The 16,825-nt window shown below is 39.7% G+C and overlaps 1 protein-coding gene across 18 annotated transcripts in view; it reads left to right on the top strand.

Moving 5' to 3' along the window:
• Positions 1 to 16,825, top strand: part of ESRRG (estrogen related receptor gamma) — a 618,648-nt gene that overhangs the window by 59,239 nt on the left and 542,584 nt on the right. For 4 of the 18 annotated variants that reach the window (XM_035711230.2, XM_035711217.2, XM_035711224.2 and 1 more), the window contains one exon: positions 14,233 to 14,427. The exons of the other annotated variants lie outside the window; for them this stretch is intronic. The gene's annotated coding sequence lies outside the window, so the exon portion shown is untranslated. The remainder of the gene's footprint in view (positions 1 to 14,232; positions 14,428 to 16,825) is intronic. 18 annotated transcript variants of the gene reach the window in all.

The following is a 16,825-nucleotide window of genomic DNA, read 5'->3' as shown; positions in this document are numbered from 1 at the left end:
ACGGAGTAATGGAATTTCAGGTGTTGATTTTTCCTTTACTGCCTCCACTTGGACAGACCCAATCAGCATGTGAAAAAGCATTGGCTTGTAATTTAGAATCTCAGTAGGATGTAAGAGCATCAGCCCCCTCTGTATACGCTAAAGAGTTTTATCTAGTGATCTAGGGGTTTCTTTAAATCTGTGAGTGTTAACATAGTATTTATATTTAAGCTTTTTTTTAGAAAAAAAATCAAGCTTCTTAAGATGTTGGAGTGCCTCACTGCCTGCTTAGACTGAAGAATTCTTCAGAATGTCGTGGTTAGCTGTGACCTCATGGTTTATCGTTCTAATGCTAGCTCTGCTTATCAAAAATAAATGAAAGAAGAGACTCTAGTAATTCATGTTGAGGGAGAAGGGAGCAATTTCAAAGCAGGTGTGGAAACTCCAGGTAGGGTTTTGGGTGAATTAAAATTAAAACTATGTTATTTTTACTTTTCCTGGCCTTGACTCTCCAAGTTGAAGGATAGGAATAAAGTGTCAGCTACAGGGTGGTTAGGAGCAAAATCTTTGTAGTCAGACATGAGTTGCACCCTTTTCTTTGGGCCCCACTATGCTTAGGATTTGGGGCAGAGTTTCATGTCTTTGAGCTTTCACCTCCTCATCTGTAGATGGAAGATAATAATGCACATCTGTGGGCGAAGGAAAGGGTCAAAGGACATAATGCATAGAAAGTATTTCATGCTGTGTCTGGCACATAGCAAGTGTCCAATAAACTGATGCCAGCTTCCTTTTTTTTTTTTTAATTGAGGAAACTTATGCCTAAATAGAATCCTGCTATTAGTGTTGAGCCAGAGAAAGACAGTATTCACATCATCAGTTGGTCTTTTTCTGTAATTGTACGCTGCAGTAACTTGTCATCACTTTGTAGTATAGTGTAGTGGTTTATATAACATTTACTGAAAGCCAAAAGTAGTCTCTTATTACTGTGTATTTTTTCAATTATTTACAGATTATTTAGGAAAATTACCATTTTTTTTAAAAGGATAGAATTTCTCATGTTTTGGGTATTGAGACAACATGCACATTTGGCCTGCGATCCTATTGCTGGAGTTGAGAGCAGAAGGACACTAAAAGTATGAGAGATTCATAATTACATCAATCCTAAAAGCTTAAAACTAGTGATAGATCATTGTATGTACTAAAGAGCAGTAATAATTAACAGGCTAGTAAACATGGATGTTAGATGCTACTAAAGAGACATTTCTTGAGAGAATTGTGTACACATTCACTGTGTCCTTCCTGCAGTCTAAGGGCCTGATTCTCTCTTTCCTCCTTTCCTCTTTTCCCGCTTCCCTCCTTCTATCTCTACCTCCCTCCTCCCTCTTTCCTGCCTTCTTTTCCTTCCTTCCTTCCTTCCTTCCTTCCTTCCTTCCTTCCTTCCTTCCTTCCTTCCTTCCTTCCTTCCTTCCTTCCTCCAGCTCTTATATATTATCTCAGGTATATAGCATTTTCTTTTTCTTTGTGAACCATAAAGGTTCAAGGAAGAAAAAAAGAGGAACAGGAGACCCACGGTCTTTTCATGCTAGCTCTGATTTTATAAATGGAAAGTTTAAGAGGAGTCAGAAAAATCTGTTTTTCTTTCTCCTGCTATTGAACAGGAGAGGCACATCTGAGGTGACCTGCAGACCCCAGGGAAGCCTTGCTCAGTAACTATTTGTTGATTCATTGATTAAACGGCACGGAGAGAAGGGACATCAAGCATGGAGATTCCCTCAGTACTGAAAGCTTTGAAACCCCAAGCCGCCATGTGCAGTAGGATGGCTTCTCTGTGACCTTCCAACAACTAATCTCCTTTAAGAACTGAATCAAAGCGGTTAAGGGATTTTGTCAGATGGATTTTGCCTACAGTTGGGTTTTTGGCAGTTGCATGTAGAAGGCAATACATTCTTCACAAGGGTATGATTTTTTTTTTCCCGAAAGGAATGAAGACAAGGTGCCAACAGAGATCTCTAGAGAGGGACTCTTGTTTATTCATGGTACTGTTCAGGCAGGGACAGCTGCAAGGTAGATGACTTTCTCACACTTCCCAGCCAACCTCCTTCACCGCCAGTGTCTGATGGTCTGGTCAACAAGTTCACTCATGCAGCATCCCCTCTCCATAATCTTCTCTACCAAGGGCAGGAAAAAAAAATCCTGTGATCAGAATTGATATCATATGAGTGGCTATAGGCATCTACTATCTATTTCTAGGACATCATAGACTCTACAAGTTAGAGCTGGAAACTATTTTAATGAGTAAAGCACTTGCTCAAAGTCACACAACTTATGAGTTGCAAAAACAGACTAGAACTTGGGATTTCTGATTCCCAAGCTAGTGCTCTTTTGAGGGCTCCTGCCTTCTAGTTTATAGACTACAAAAGAGAGAACCTATATGATAGTGGAAAAAAATCTAGCTTAGGAAATGGCGAGACTATCCTAAAGGGATTGCTCCAAAGAGTAAGATAGATCTGGTTCTAATGCTAAACCCATAATTTAGAAACCCTGTGATCCTTGAGAAAGACACTTAACCATTCCAAGCTGTGGTTTCTTTCATTGTAAAACTGAGATTAAAATAACTATCATGCTTATTTTAGGTTGTGTTGAGGATTCAGTAAGATTATACGTGGAAAGCACCCTGTCCAATGCTTGACACAAGACAGATATCAGTAAACGTTATTGCCAGTCCTCTTTCCTTTCCAAGGTCAGCAGTTGGAGTCATGAATAGTAAAATTATGAGAAAGAGGTTTTTTTTTTTAAATTTTTATTTATTTATGATAGTCACACAGAGAGAGAGAGAGAGAGAGAGAGGCAGAGACACAGGCAGAGGGAGAAGCAGGCTTCATGCACCGGGAGCCCGACGTGGGATTTGATCCCGGGTCTTCAGGATCACGCCCTGGGCCAAAGGCAGGTGCCAAACCGCTGCGCCACCCAGGGATCCCGAGAAAGAGGTTTTATGTATGCATCTGGAATGGGGTAGCTCAGTGGTTTTCGATATTTTCTTTGAAAATGAATGTGAAGCATTTCCACATGCCTGGCATAGAGTGATCCATAAGGAATGATATTATGATAGTGACAATAATGGTGATGGTGGTCAGGACAAATATGCTGATGTTGGTGGGTGATGTGCACATACCACAGATGAGCCCAGGATATAAGCAGCTCCCAAGGCTTTGGCTTGGATTACGGTTCTTTCTTTCTTACCCTAGGGAGGAAATCAGTACGTTGGTGGGCAAGAGCTGTGCCATTATAAGCACAACTATACTCATTTCAATTAAAAAGAAAATAATCGGCAGCCTTCAGTACTTTATTCTTGGTGACAAATTACTGGCAACATCCCAGTTGGTCTAGAAGATGCTGTTCTTCCCTGGAGGAGTGCGATTTTGAAAGATGCTTTCCATCACAGCTCTGGAACTAGACGACTTGGGTTTGAATTTTGGATCAACCACTCACTATCTGTGATGATCTGAAGAAATGAGTGAACCACTTTTATAAGTCTTTATTCCCTTACCTTCAATTGGAACAATAATGGTACCCACTTCATATGATTGTTATGAGGATCAAATGGGTTCACCCCTATACAGTACTAGGAAAACTGTTGGCACATAGTAATTGCTCAGTGCTAGCAATTTTTAGAGGTTTCTGTCTCCAAGCTCTTTCATGGATAGTATCCTAAGATTCTCTCCCCAAATTGCCATTATTAATGTTACCCATGGTGTCATTAATGCATAAAACTGATTTTTTAGTTTTAACATAATAAAAGGTGCTCTTTATTGTGCACTCACCATTTAACTAGGCATTATGCCATGTGTTTTATATGGCATCTTAATTGATCCAATTCCCTCGTTACTCTTATGAGATAGTGTTGCCCCCATCTAACAAATGAGAAGATTGAATCTCCAAGAGGGGATAGAACTTACTCAGCTCGTGAGCTACAGAACCAAGCCTCAGATGTGTAATCTTCCCTATGTATCTTCCCCATACTAGCTCATTAAGTTGGAGACAATTTGCAGAGGCAATGGGAAAGATGTATTTTCTGGAATAAAAGAGAAATCATGAAATGGATTTACTCTAGCATGCTCAGAGACTCAAATCAGAGACAGAGAAGATGACCATCGCAAAAAGTAACTTAATTTACTCAATAATCAGAAGATCTAGAAATTTAACTTAATTCTGTCTTATGGACGGGAAAAGATGAGAGACAGAGGTGGGAAAGGATCATGGATAATAAGGAGGAGGAAGATGAGATAGAGACAGAGACAGAGAATGAGGCAGAGGCTTAATTACATGCCTTTCATTTAACACTCAAGCGATCCTGGAGGTGGATGGTCCAGGATCATCATCCTGATACTAGACATTTTTTTCCAAGACAACGAAACTGAAAATAATGGTTTTGGAATTTAACTTATGGTATTGTACCTTTAAATCCAGTGCACTCTTCTACTTCATCATGCTACCTTTGGGGACTTGAGAGTTATACAAAAATATAGATAGATATGTGGAAAGAAAGAATTATGGGTTCATTGACATAGGGACAAATCATGTTAGAACCATCCTTTTGCTTTTTCAGATAGTAACACTGAAGATTTTTTAAAGTCATGTTGTGCTTTTGCAACTATAGGCATAAGTTAGATTAATCTATATGTAAGAGACTAGGTGTTAGGTAATATTTAATACTTTGTATTTCAAGGTAGTTTTTACTTCTGTTGTTGAATTGATTTTCAAAAAGAAAATATTAAGAGTTAAATCAATCACATTTTCTTCCCAGTTTTACAGATGAAGAGACTGTGTTATGCAGAGAGGCAATGATCTCCATAAGATCATAGCAACTTCTAGATATCAATGCCATTCTCTGGTTGTGAGCCTCCAGAAAAGATTTTTCTCTTTCCTGTGATGATCTCTTCTAATTGGTATGGTCATCACATAATCAACTTCTAAACTTGCGGACACATGATAGAGGAGGGTCATATTGGTATACATCATAAGGGCCTGTCTGGAAAATGAACTCAGAGGATGGCCCTTTTTGCTATCACCTTCCAGTCTGGAATACCGTCATCTGATCTTTGAGGAATGGTGTAAGGGCTATGGTTTACAACATTTCCAACCCCCTAGGTTCCAGGCTGTGTGCTGGAGAGAATCCTGTGCTTTCTTGTGCTTTAGCCTCCTGGGGTCCACCAGACGCTATGGTGTCTTCCCCAGACAGTAGCCTGCTGCTCCCACATTATGTCTGACTGGCACTCTGTTTGTAGAGCAGATGGAGTTCCCTTCCGAGAGGTACTTCCCACTCTGCATGTTTGTTTTGAGGATATGGGTTTGGGTAAGTATAGGGGACCAAGAAAAGAGGGAGGTACCAAATGGTTGTCTGAGCAATGACAGTTCAAGGAAAAAGGAGAATTGAAAATGCTTGTAATTTCCAAGGTTGATGCCAAGCCAGATTACCTTCTTAAATCAGTGTAAGCAAAAACCCTGAGGTTAGGCCATGAAGCAAAGATCCTAGCATCCTTGGGAGCAAAACAAACAAACAAACAAACAAACAAACAAAAACCCTGCCCAATGACCCCTTTTCAGTATTAAAGCAATGGAGGTGGAGAGGAGGGATTGAAAGGAGAAAAGGTGTTGGCTTTCTATGCTTTCCTTTAGAAGGTCATGGAACCATATGTCCAGTTTTGAGTGAAGATGCCTGAGAATGATTGTGCTTGTTGATGTATAATTTTTTCTTACCGTGGTCACTATAATCACATGCAAAATGATTCCCTTCGACTATTTCTCTCAATTTAAGTACTTCTTCTAATAATTCATGATATTTGTGTAGTGAAAATTTATGAAGTCACAAATTATCATCTCCCTCTGTGGCAGCTGAGTTAACTTAGCAAGAATAAGTGGCTTGATCAGAGTGACAGTTTGCTAGAAACAGAGCAGAAGACAAGAGAGAAATTGGGCCTTCTGACATCCACATCTGGATTGATTCTACCCCTTAGAGATATCAGTCTTGTAAAAGAGCCAGTGCAGGGTAGGACTAAAGATGAGTGTGAAGAAAGTTACAAAGGGGAAAAACACCCTGAGAATGTTAGAAGAAATACTCGCAATGTCTTGTTTTGTGTTGAGTGTGATATCTTTGGCTAATGATGGTGCAAAGATTCTGATTTTGCCTTCCACTGAAAAGTGAGGGGAAGGGGAAGTACCCCCTTGGAGACTTATGTAGGATCAGAATACCTCTCTCTACCCAGTCCTCAGGCTTTCCTCTCTTTCTTAGGTCAGGCAAGAGAGTGGAAATATACTCTAGGCCTCTCAGAAGATGAAGTTGAGGCAGCTCTAAGTAAGAAAGAAATGACCTTGTACATGCAAGCTTTGTTCTCCTGTTCACCTATAGTCCCACCATTTTACTATCGTAGAAGAGTAATCCTTGTCCGTAACATCATCTCAAAAGTGAAGGGACACCTAAGTGATTATGAAGGTAGACGGTGCAACTTTTCCTTTCTTAAAGCAATTAATACCCTGAGGATAAAATCCTGTTGGTCTGATACTTAGTTAAAATGTGAGTGTCATTTTTTCCCCCTTTGGAATGGAACCTTAAAAATCACCTGGATATTAGAAGGTGAAGTTAATGTGTGCTCTTTCTCCTATGAGCTCTATTTTATTAACATCGGTTAAATAAGATCCTAATACAGTTCTGAATAGTAAGGTGAATTTCTTGGCTTGGCTAAGACTACGACAGAGAAATTATGTATTTGATAATGGCTTCAAAATCTTCAAGTTGATCTGGCATTAGTCAGCATTTGACCATAGATTCCCGGTAGGAAGTCCATTCAAGCTATTGCTAATGCTTCAAAAGTACTCTATGTGACTGGCAGTGAACACACCGGTGTCATATAGATGTCAGCTTTTTGCCCTCAAACCATCATTAACCAGAAGCAGCTACCAGCTAATATTTCAACATTACTTTTAGATGTCAAACTATTAGTCATCATATAGACAACAAATATGTTGAGTTAAAAGACGCCTGCTTAAAAAGCACAATGGGTCTTGGTCTACCTCAACGTCGTTTGTACGCTGGAGGTTTACTCTGTATTTCTTTCCATTGGACTATTTAATGATTATTTTAATTTTGGTAAAGTTTCACTTTAATACTCCTAGAAATTAGAGGAAAATATCGCCTACGTTCATTTGCTATGTTACGCAGACACAGTACACAGCAAAGGTAAAAGATAAAAGATCAATTCTTATGGATCTCATAGTTCCAAGCTTTTGAGGCTGTATTATAGAAACTTTGTAATTATTGTGGGTAATCTTGCAGAAAATTAAATGTTGAGTTTGCATATGTGAAGAAGTTTGGACTCTCTTGCTCACCATAGCTTGTTAGTGCTCAGCATCTCACTGTTCCTGTCAGGCTTCGGGTTGCACTTCGCTGCTAGGAAAATGTTATTTGTGGCAAAAGTGAAATCCTCGGCTGGGGCACACCATCTTATGTTTGAGGCGTATTTTAGAGCATTTGTATCTGTGGTTCACTCATCTGTTTCAAAATGCTAGGCCAGTGGTTCTCAGCTAAGGACAGTTTTACCCACCCAACTCCCAGGGATATTTGAGGACATCTTTTGATGGGAAACAGGTGCTATTGGCATCTAATGAGTAGAGACCAAAGATGCTGCTGAACATAAAATTCATAGGGTAGCCCCCCATACAACAAAGAATTATCCAATCTAAAATGTCGACGGTGTTGAGAAGCCGCCTTCTAGATTCTTCCAAAGTTTAAAAGGTAAAGGAGAAGGTGGGTACCTTAACTATTTTCAGATTTTTTTAAATGGCTGATTTTTAAAAAAGAATTTTGCTTATTTATTCATGAGAGACACACACAGAGAGAGGCAGAGACACAGGCAGAGGGCGAAGCAGGCTCCCTGCAGGGAGCCCGGTGTGGGACTCGATCCCAGGACTGCGGGATCACGACCTGAGCCGAAGGCAGATGCTCAACCACTGAGCCACCCAGGCGGCCCTGGCTGATTTTTTTTTTTTTTTTAATTAGAAGTTTCCCCCTGGGATATAGGATAAAGGTGGAAAGTACAAACACATCATATACTTGCTTTAGAGACTATTTGGAGTGTAATATATGTGTTGTGGCTAATTTAGCTACATATAATGATCACAATTCCAACAATATTGATAGCTGACTTTTATAGAGCTTACTATGTACCAGATGCTGTCCAAAGTATCTGTCCATACAGTGATTCAGTTAATCCTCAAAGGGCCTCTATTGAAGAGGTACCCTGTCTGTGCCCTTCAGGACTCAGACACTTTAATACTTGAGCCTGTAGGAATAAGGTGAGCTCCTGGCAGGAAGTGTAAGGAACAGAGTACTGGTAGCACTGACAACAATATATTTGGAAAGAGGAAGGCTTTGCTTCTCTAAATGCCCCTGGTTGCTCACGCTTTTATTCTATGGTGCTATTATTGCAAAAAATGCTTCTCTGGGAAACTAGGATTGCCATCATAAAGCAGGTTTTTATTTGTTTCTAGAGGGTGCAAGCAAAAATGGTTTTATATCTCTCTGCTTGCCAGTTTTGCACTGGGTCCCATGCTCGTCTGGGTTTCCCTCTCCACTAGCTTTTCTTGACTGAACTGGTCATCAGGTGATGTGTAAATGACAGAAGGGAAGTATCCACCACAGCTCAGCCTTGGAAATACCAAGTGGTTGCTTACACCTGCTGCCCTTACCTTCTAAGTGGGTTGTCCTCTGAGTCTCTTTCCTAGAGTTTTCAAGGGATAGGAAGCTCTCCCTTTAAGGGGCCCCTGGGTGGCTCAATCAGTTAGGTGTGTGACTCTTGATTTCGTCTCAGGTCATGGTCTCAGGGTCCTGGGATGGGAGCCCCATGTCGAGCTTTGGACTCAGCATGAAGTTGGCTTGAGATTTCCTCTCCTTCTCCATCTGCCCCTCCTGCTCATGCTGTCTCTCTCTCTCTCTCAAAAATAGATAAGTTTTTTTTTTTTAATTTTACCATCAGAGTGGATTTAATCCACTAAAACCTCATGTTTGAAAGAAAAATAGGTAAAATTTCTCTAAGCAAGCCTCATGGGAGAGTCTCCAAGAACACACTGAACAATGAAATTTTCCCTGGAAATGCCACAATGAAGGTCATATTCCCAGGGGGGGTTTCTTATGGGAATTGGGAAGTTAGCTGGGTTTACTGCTTTCACACCAACCGAGGGCTTTGAGTTCAGAGAGTTAAGTTTGTCATAGCTGACACGTCTTACCTTTGGCGAACTGGTCTATTGTATTAAACCTCAGTTGCCATCAAAACCCGGAAAGGAAAACATCACAAATCACTAGAAATATATCAGCATTCTGAGCAGCAGGATTTATGGGGCACTAATGGATATCCTAGGCTATTTATCTTCCTGTAGCAGTTGAAACACATCTGCCTTTTTCTTACTGTAAAAGGCCTTTCCGTCAAGGGGGCTGTAGAAACCCTAAGCCTGGTAGTGGCACTGAGGAAAGATGGCACTCAGGTCCTTTTTTTTTTTTTTTTTTTTTTTTGTGGCTTACTCTTGTCACCATTTTGCCCCTTTTTCTTCCTCGTTTAAAAACCCAAAATCAATACAGTAAGGATATATTCCGGTTGGGAGGGGTCTGTATAGTGACTGGCATAGTTGGGGTACAGAGTGGTCTAGAAAGAGGCCCAATTCACATACTCTTTATTTTCTGCTTCATTTTTTATTTGTAGCAGGCTTCTCTATGTCTAAAGGCTGATTCCCGCATGCGGTTCATGTAGGTTATTTTGTTCAGCAAGTCGCAATAAAATGCTCCGAAAGGATGCCCCTGCTTTGGGGGACTTCTGATATTTTGCACAGGTGAGCTTTAGCCCCTTCTCGAGCTCCTGGTCCCACTCACTCTTGTCTTCTGTGGAGGAAAGGCCTGAAATGCAGGTGAATTACATCCACACCAGGAGGGACTGTAGCTCCTTTGAGACTTCTCCCTGTGACTGTCCGTGGTTCCATTCGGTAGCAGCAGATTTGGGTTCTGTGCCTGGCTTTGCCACTTATTAACTTGTGACCTTGGATCAAATTACTTAATGTTGCTCAGTTTCCATGACTGTAAAATGAAACAAATCTTAAATATATAGACACACAAGATTAAAAGATGTAAAATATGCAAAGCCCGAAATTTAATGGGTAAAAAAGGTTTGCTGGTTTCTGGGGTAATGCCACTGGATGTCCTACTGGAGTCTTAGGAGAATTGACTCTGTACTTAGCTTTGTAAAAAATGTAGCCCAGGGACTACCGGCTTAGAATCACCTCTGGACTCATTAAAATGCAGATTCCATGCCTCTAGCCCAATGGTCTGAATAAGAGTCTCTAGAGAGTGGGATCCAGTAACTCGTATTTTTAGAAACACCTCATGTGACTCTCATGCACTTCAGAATTTGAGGAGCACAGGGTTGGCCAGCACCCTGTCCCGTTCCGTGATGGTCTTTTTCCTCCTGCAGCAGTTCAGCTAAATCTAGAAAATTCTAGGCTCCCTGCTTGCAGGTTCTTCTCATCCTGGAGGATGAGCCTGTTAACTCACTCTCGCAGTTTATAAGCAGGCCCTTTTCTGGTAGGCCCCACATGGTTGGGTAACCTAAATAATGTGATAATGAGGGTGGACCAAAGGTCGCGAGATTGTTAACATGTGTGAGGAGATTGTAGGCTTAGCCTATCAGGTGAGGGAAAGGTTAGCACACCAACTGTATCCACACTTCAAAGCATGTGGATAGTTCGCTGCACTAACTTAATTATCTGTGCTATTGATATCTTTGACGAACATATCTATACCCCGGATACAGTTACTTCACCGTGGGAGATAGCAGGAGGTGGCTTGTTCGGTTGCCAACTTCCTAAAATGCTTTTTAGAGTCAGCTGGGTTGCTTAGGCCTCTCTTGCTCTTGGATTAAATATAAAAATAACTATGTAAAGCATATCAACCCTCTTTTCCCTGTCTGCTGAAACTGCAATCTCCTGTGCTTTTTCTAGAACCCATTAAAGAAGGAGGAGGAAAGGAGGGGTAACGATATGTAAAACCCCAAAGCCCACATCAGATACTCTCCCAGAAAAGGATCCTGCTGTTGTCGGATCTCGGCTGAGGGAGTAAAGAGCTGGTCACATCAGTACATACTGGTTCTTTTTTGACTGGTTAAGTAAGGGTTGATCAAGGGGCATGAGCCTTGTCCTTATTGTTCTTTCGAATCTATTGACATCTCCACCAGAAACTTGGAAGGGAAAGAAAATACAACCCAAGTCAGGTGATGTTTTCGTTTCTAAGCCTTAAAAATGTTTGATGTTAGGAAATATTTGCAACTAGAAACTGACAAGAGGTATTTGTCTCTACCCCGTTTTTGCCGATCCAAACCGGCCTTGTCCCTGTTGTCACAAAAAACAGTAGCTCTGGTTTGCAGGTATCCAAAGAGGTCTCTAATCTCTGACACTCCCCTTTGACTGTAGCTCTGGAGAACCCATTTGCTCTGCCAGGTGTTTTTTTTTTTTTTTTTTTTTTTTTTTTTTTTTTTTTTTTTTTTTTTACCTACTTACAAGGAGTATTTTTTGTGTGTGTGTGTTCCCAGGCCTGAGTGGTGGGCATGATTTCGGAGCAGCTGATCTGTTGACTTTTCTGCAAGTGGTGTGATATGAGATGTAAAGAGACAGGATCACTCCAACCCCTCACTGCACTGAAATTGAATAGGGTGCCCTGTTCGTTGACACCAGAACGTAGCCTGCTGTTGAGAAGCCAGGATGTTTAATGGGCAGAGACCAGGGGAGAAATTTTCAGCTCTTCATCCTTTTCAGTCTTGTAAAGTCTCTCCCAGAGTAGGCCACAGCTTTCAAACCATGGTCATTTTAATGATAAAAACGCTGTGGAGAGAGTGCCCGAGCGACACGCAAAACCAGCTGCAGCATCCTGCGTGACATTCCCAATATTAATACAAATAGAATTAATTCACACGCCAGGGGTGTCTCAGGAATCCATTTTAAGTTGGCACTTAACTTGGGTTTGAGATTTCCCCGTGACTGCCCATGTTGAAAAATGTTTGCTAAACAAGGCAGGGCTGGGCTGCCCTCGATCTATAAATTCGCTCAAACTAATTCATTAACTAACACTTGGTTTTAACTAGAAGCAAAGGTAGGTTAGAAAGTAGGGGGCTGTTTCACGTCCTTGGTAGCAGGGAGGTTGTCGCAGAGGCTGTGCCTGGCCTATCCCTTCGAATTTATTTTGGGGGAAAGAGCAAGGATTATTTAATGATACCATTTCTGAGTTCGTTAAGGGTTTACTCTGGGTTTCAAAACATAGAAGGTTTGTAGATTCGGTGAAGAGGATGCTAATTGCTCGTATCCTGCATTGAGTTTAGTTTGTGGCTAGACTAAAGTAAGACTTCCCGGGTCTTTCTGGTTCTCCCCAGCCTTGTCTTTCTATTTCTGCACAGTGAATTTAATAAAGAAACTATCTTGGAGTAATAATTCTGACAAGCCCTGGACATTCCTTTGGGGGAAGAGGACTGACCTTTTCCTGTTTTTAATAAAACCTCTGTGAATTTGGGCTTGCCTCTTCTGCAGTCCAGCGCAACTGTCTTTTTATTCCATATTTAAGGATGAGATGAGCCCATTCATTTCCTCTGAATTAGAAGCATGAAAGCAGTCCTGGGAAAGATGGCTCTTGTGAGGTTTGTTTTACTCGTGTCTGTTAAATTTGGTACTTATTTACATGCACTTAGCTACTTTGCTTTATATTTTCTCTTTCTTGTTGTTAGATCTTGTTCTTTATTTATGATTTAATGTCTTACCTATTTCCGAAAGAACTGAGGAGTAGTCCTTTTATAGTATGGGGCTGAATTATGCTCTGGTGATTGGCAGGCCATTTTATCCTAACTGTGACACTGGCAATTTTAAAAGCTTCATTTTTTGTCTTAGTCTTGAACGAGGAGAATTTTACACATTATTACCTCCTGAAAATCCCACTGGATGGATAATTTGGAGTAGAAGAACTTAAGACCTTTTGGGGAAAAAAAGAACAAATCCGCAAAATCCCCATGATTATTCTTTATGGCCACTAAAAATATTTAGCATACTAAATATTGCAGCATACCTGTGAAAGTTTGATATTTTTAAAAATAGAATAATGGGTATAAAATAATCATTTCTAAGGGATGTGTTCTCTACAGTCTCAGGAATATACCTGTAAATTTGTTTTGATTGTTCAGGCATACTCAGAGGCATTTATTCCCTTGCGTCTATCTCTTTCTCTCTCTGGTGTTCAATCTCGTTTTGATTTTATAACTCTAAGTTGACTCTTTTCTCATGAGTCCTGGCATATTCCCTGAGAAAGAGAGCAATTTAGATGCTTGGAAAAGCAAAAGCTCGGGATAAGCTTAATTTAATGTATGAAACACAATGAGCAGATTTCTGTTAAATCCCAGTAAATGGGCTTGAGGTAGCTTCACAACGATAAGGGCACTGGTTCATCCCCTTTCACCCCAGTAGGACCACAGTGTTATTGTCAGGGTTTAGCCTGCATCGTTTTCCTTCAGCAATCTCAGCTTAATTATACAAATATGAGAATCAAGTAAATGATGGAGACATTAAGAAGTTCAGAGAAAAGGGGCGATCACTGGACTCGTGAAAACCTTTAAGAGGATCTACATTATCTTCCACGTTAAATATAACTCTGCAAAGACTTTTGTTGACCTTCACAGTATGACAGTCATCATTTCCTAGCATTCTTCACTCCAACCATGTGTTTTGCAGTGACTTCTCAGTAGGAGATTGGATGGCAGTGAGAAACACAATCTTTTAAAAATATATATTTTTATTGTAAATAATACGCAAATAGAAAAACTGCATGAATCAAATGAAGGTCCTGATTGAATATTGTATATTTATATATTGTAATTATATTGTATAAATTGTTATACATATGTGTGTGTATTTATATGAAAATTATGTATATATTGTATAGCCTGGACAAGAACTAGAATTTTGCTGCCCATAAGCCTCACCAGTCACAGCCTTTTGTACCCCTCATAGGTAATCATCATCCTATTATAATAATCACGTCATTATATTTTTAGAAATTCACCCATCAACCCAGTGTGCATCCCCAAATGCTATAGCCTTGCCCATTTAAAAAGAAAAAGATATGCCTTATGAATCTCTTTTACTTGTTTAAGTTCCTCCTTAATCCTTTTTATCTCCTTACAGTTTATCTCTTGAGGAACCTGAGCCATTTGACCTGTAGACTTTCCCTGAGCCTGAGTTTTACTGACTGCAAACTCATAGTGCAGTTCATCACAGTCCCCCGTCCCCTGCGTTTCCTGCAAATTGGCAGCTGGATCCAGAGACTGGATTACACTCAGGTTTGATTCCTTTGGCAAGACCACAGGTGTGGCTGGCAAGGTAATCCTTATTGAAGCTCATATTGTCCCACTTTAACCAGGGAGCACCTCTTCAGGTTGGACCTTGAGTCCTTTGGCCATTGCCTTAAGAGCCTTTGATAACTTCCCTGCTGTATAATAATACAGTAAGTTCCAAGTTCCTCTTGTACATTTCCTGTCCTAGATCTGGAATCAGCCTTTTGTTCAAGAAGACCTCATTTCTTTAGGTAAGAAATGTTATTCCAAGACTATAGTCTGGGTGCTAGGGATGCTCATTGCCGCTGGGTTGTTCATTGTTTCCTGAGTCTTTGTAGAGGACAGGATTGGGGTTTGCTCAGTCAATTGATTGATCAATCAATGGATCTATCTATCCACCTACCTACCTATTTATCAAATAAATGCATAAAATATAGGTATACCTATATTTTTATTAAATATTTTATGAATTTATGAGTTCATATTGATACTTCAATCCAAATTGAGAGTATAGAGTTTTATATAACCTCTTCTGCATTACATTTCTATATCCTTCCTTTCCCAAGAATCTTGATTGACAAGGACATAGGGGATAATAGAATTACAATAGCGCATAGTTACCCACTTGTTTTATACTATGTTAGCCACACACTAGTCCGGGAGAGCAATACCAATACTAGTACCAATGTAGTTATTGAAAACATTAAAACTTTTTTTGCATATAGTTCCTCATTTTTGCATCCTTCCCTCATTTTAAAATAGCTGTGCTGTGTGTAACTGGTCAGAACATAGAACCATTGGGTACTTTGCTTCTCTACCTCTTGGCATACTTTTAATTATAATTCCACAGGCTATTATATATTTTAATATGTACCACCAGTGTTTATGTTGATGGTCTTTCTAATTGTTTTGATTGCCGGAAGCTCATTCTCTAGTATGTTCTTCAGAAAGGATTCATGGGAACAATGATCTTTCAGTACTGGTTTATATCTGTAACAGTTCCTTTGAGCCCTTTATACTTGCAAGTCAGTTTGGCTGGATATAAAATTATTTTCTTTCCTCTAGTATATCAAATGGGCAACTTAATTTTCTTCTGGCCTAATGCATCACTTTAGAAAAATCTGACGATAACTCAATTTTCTTTACACTGTAAGTCATGTACCCAAAGAGTTTTATTAGAACACGTGTCAACATGTTTTTGGGGTTCAGTATTGTCAGGTGCATGGTATAATTATTCAATGTCATTTCAAGTTTTTAAAAAAATTTTCAGGAAGTTTTATTGAATTATAGTCATTATAATACTAGTGTTATATTCCCTTGCTTTGATTTCTTCTTCAGAATCTCTTTTTATCCCTATGTTCCATTTCTTTGCTTATCTTTACTGTCTATTTATCAAACCTTTTTATCTCTTTCTTTTTTACTTTTTACCTCCCCTCCTTTTTATTTTTTATTTTTATTAAGGAATTATCTGTTGTTTATTTGTCCCTAGTTTAGTTGGCATTTATGAAGTTATTTTTTTCCTTTTGCTACTAATTCTTTTTTGAGTCCTGTCACCATATTCATAAATTCTTCCAATCTGACCATGCTGTTCTTTCATATTTTGTATCTTTTCTTAATGTTTTTAAGCTTCTTTTGGAATGACAGATTATAGTTTTGATCTGTTTTATGAGACTGCCTTTCCAGCATTCTTTTGTTGTCTCTAGGGATGTTTTTCTGTTCCTTACTCATTTTTGTAATTATAATAACTTTGAATGGGATTTGACCTTGGTCCTTTTCCATTGTTCATTTTTATGTGAAATTAATTTTCCTGACCTTTTAGACCGAGTTGTAGGTTCAGGAAACAGAGCTTTCCCTGTGTGTGTGTGTGTGTGTGTGTGTGTGTGTGTGTGTGTGTGTGTTTAGTATAGAGTACAAAAATATGGTAGATTCTTCCTGGCTGCTTTTCCTCTTGCCACTTTGATCTAAATCTCTTTCTTTCAGATCTTTTATTCTGTACTGCTCAACTTTGATGGCACTTGCAGAAATTTCTCATTAGTGGGAGCTGATTCTGGAAGGGAACCCTGGTGGCTTGACAGTTGTAGCAACTAAACTGTGCTCTTTCTTTCAGTTCTACTTACCATGCACCCCTTGCACTTAGGTGTTAAAAAGGACAAACCTCCTTCCAGTTATAGCTGTTGTTTCAAATGTGCCCACTGAATTTTCCAGTGAGTACTGTGGACTGTTTTATGGTTCTTCTGTTCTTAGGTCCATGAGATGCTGCTCCATTATTTCCTTCTTCCTGTCATCCAGATGCTGATTCCACATAGGATTTGTGGTCATTGGTGGTTTGCCCAATCAGCTGGTTTGGGACTCATGAAGACATTTCATCTCCTATTTTGTTTTAAAAGTTGTCCGAGAGCTCTGGGTTTTATTGTCTAGGCGTTCTATTTTTATTTTGTTGAAGG

Source organism: Canis lupus, chromosome 38 (assembly GCF_003254725.2).
Source record: "Canis lupus dingo isolate Sandy chromosome 38, ASM325472v2, whole genome shotgun sequence".
In the NCBI taxonomy this organism is placed as follows: Eukaryota; Metazoa; Chordata; class Mammalia; order Carnivora; family Canidae; genus Canis; species Canis lupus.
Note: the sequence above shows the minus strand (reverse complement) of the source record. Positions and strands in the feature narration are given on the sequence as shown.